Raw genomic sequence first — 2672 nt, 5'->3', positions numbered from 1 at the left:
GGGTGCCTGAGCCTCTGATCACTTGTCAGGAAGGTGGTAACTGCCAGGATGTATGGGACGTTCGCTCTCATTCTCCCTGGTCGTCGTTTAGGGACTGACTAACAAAAAGTACCTGGAATTCTGTGTTCTTTGTTCCTGGGTAAAAATAAGAAAACTCTTTTTTTTTTTTGTTCGGACTACTATTGTTGCTACTACTTTTAGACTTATTGTATATTACCAAGTAACTCCACTTTTTCGGCTTAGAAGATAAATGTTCCGCCTAAACCAACGTGACATTTTGAAAGGGGTGGTACTGCGTTTGGATTATCACAGCGAGTTAAGCTGCAGCCCTTTCCTTTCATCTCGCTTTTGATAGTTTTGTTTTTTCTTTATCGGTAAATTCTATTAAAGAACATGTCTTACCTCAATTACTTTCTCTAAAAAAAATGATTAAACTGGTCTCGGGCAGCCCCACCGACATCATTCTTCAAGCGGCTATTGCCTGCGGTGAGCTATAGGTAACACGGCCCACAAGGAGTGCAATGAAGTTTGCTTGCTTGAAACGTTTTCATCTTCTTGGCAAAAGCGCTCACGGGAGTTGACTTGAAGACAAACACATGGCCTATAATTGCAGAGGGCCTGCGCTAAAAAAAAAAAAAAAAAATAACGAACCTTGAAGTTTACCAGTGTCCATTTTTTTGGTTTTTCTTTGTTAACTGCTAACCTGAGCGAAATGATTAAAGTGAGCGAGCCGACTCCAGGCTCACGCAGACTGGGGGGAGTGTGATCTGTCCTCGTGGTCGTCCAGGGTGTCACGCGCCGGGCCTGTGTTCGCCAGAGAGCGGGAAGAGGAGCAGTCTGGGCATCGTTGTCTTCTACAGTGACTGTCCTGCTGTCGAAACCATCTTATTTCCTTAAATCGATCTCCAGTGTTTTTGTTTTTTATTTATATTAGTACTAGAGTTGTACAGTACTGTATGAAGAGTTTTACGTATAATTACGTATGATTGAAGGGTCGATTGTACATTTAAAGCAAAGTATGTAAAGATTAAATTGTTTTAAATTAAGTGTATGCAACAGCGCCCTGAGAGTCTTGTCATTACTGTGCACCGTGTGTGTGTGTGTGTGTGTGCACCTTACAATTGATCTCCTTTACATCTGGTGTGTGTGTGTGTGTGTGCGCGCGCGCACCTTACAATTGATCTCCTTTACATCTGGTGTGTGTGTGTGTGTGTGCGCGCGCACCTTACAATTTATCTCCTTTACATCTGGTGTGTGTGTGCGCGCACCTTACAATTGATGAGACACATCTGATGTCATTGCTACACACACACACACACTCACTCACACACACTCACACACTCCCCAGTGCTCTTCAGCAAGCCTGAGGGGTTTCACTGAAGTTTGACTAAGAAGCTGAAGTCAGGACATAAGTATTCGTCTGGGGCAGACAGGACAGGAGATGGACACAGACAGGAGATAGGCACAGACAGGAGATAGACACAGACAGAAGGTACATATGTGTCCAGAGAGCAGCTTTGGAGTGGAGTGCTGGTGTCCATGCTCCACACCACCAAGGTCACCGGTTCAAACCTTAACACAGGGAGAAGGTGGAGAGGACCTGAAGCAGGTGTGACATCAGGATGGATTGTAAGGAGAGAGACACGGGGGAGCTTCAGTGGTCCAACTTAACTGCAAGGCCTGAAACAATGGCCGCCACATTTCTGCATGACTCTGAAACCACAATAAGATACTTCCATGTGCATACACTCAGACCTGTATATGTGCACTGGTGTGCTTGCTAAGGGCTCTGTTTGGACAGGTCAGATGCATGACTCACTCACTTCACCAGAGTGGGATTTGAACCTCTTACCATCAACATCACAAACTGCATACTTACCACCAGGATCCTGTCCTCCCGAGCATCTCCTGTATGTTTGAGGGTAACATAGTGGGGCACCGAAGCCTAATATGTCAATCATGCCATGTACTTAAATTTGGTTGATGATGGATGAATGAGGAATTAGGGGACCATTACATCCCTTTCGTAACATGGCCACTAGGGGCGCTGTAGATCTGTAGGTTTTCATTCTTGCTCGTGGGTGGCCTGTGCCTGTGTGTGTGTGTGGGTGGGGGGGGGGTGTCCTGTGCCTGTGTGTTTCCCGTGATGTGTCAATCACAAGCTCTTTGACTGGTCTTTTCTTTTGACAAATATTTTTATTGGTTTCACAGGTTACAAAAAAAAAAGGACAAATTACATCAAGGCTTATTTTCTATTTTCCTTCAAAAGCACACCCTTTCAACCCCCCCCCCCTCCCTCCCTCCCTCCCTCCCTCCCCAGTCAGCCATACTACACTGTCTACGCTGTACAGAGAATGGAAAAAACACAAAATATAAATAAATAATAATAATAATAATAATACAATATAATGTACAATGCAACATACATTAGATATGACAAAAGCCATTGGGGAAAGACAAACAAAGGGGGGGGGGTTCAGTAAAACAAATCAGAAAGGGAATAAGGCAACAAGGTCAGATTGTAACCAAAGTATCCTGAATATGATGATAGTGCTCATTTATCTTCAAGGGTTTTTAACTCTTTTATGTATTCCAGTGTTGGGTTCCAATTTAATTCAAATTTCTCCGGAGATCCTCTTAAATTGTACTTAATTTTTTCTAATTTGAGAAAC

General features: G+C 43.7%; 1 protein-coding gene across 6 annotated transcripts in view; it reads left to right on the top strand.

Moving 5' to 3' along the window:
* The window catches only part of clcn3 (chloride channel 3), a 46777-nt gene extending 45716 nt beyond the window's left edge, over positions 1 to 1061 (top strand). For all 6 annotated transcript variants that reach the window (XM_031584497.2, XM_031584502.2, XM_031584500.2 and 3 more), the window contains one exon: positions 1 to 1061. This exon is cut by the window's left edge and continues 1287 nt beyond it. The gene's annotated coding sequence lies outside the window, so the exon portion shown is untranslated.
* The last annotated feature ends 1611 nt before the right edge of the window (positions 1062 to 2672 follow it).

The sequence above is a fragment of the Clupea harengus genome, chromosome 18, assembly GCF_900700415.2.
Source record: "Clupea harengus chromosome 18, Ch_v2.0.2, whole genome shotgun sequence".
Classification (NCBI taxonomy): Eukaryota; Metazoa; Chordata; class Actinopteri; order Clupeiformes; family Clupeidae; genus Clupea; species Clupea harengus.
Note: the sequence above shows the minus strand (reverse complement) of the source record. Positions and strands in the feature narration are given on the sequence as shown.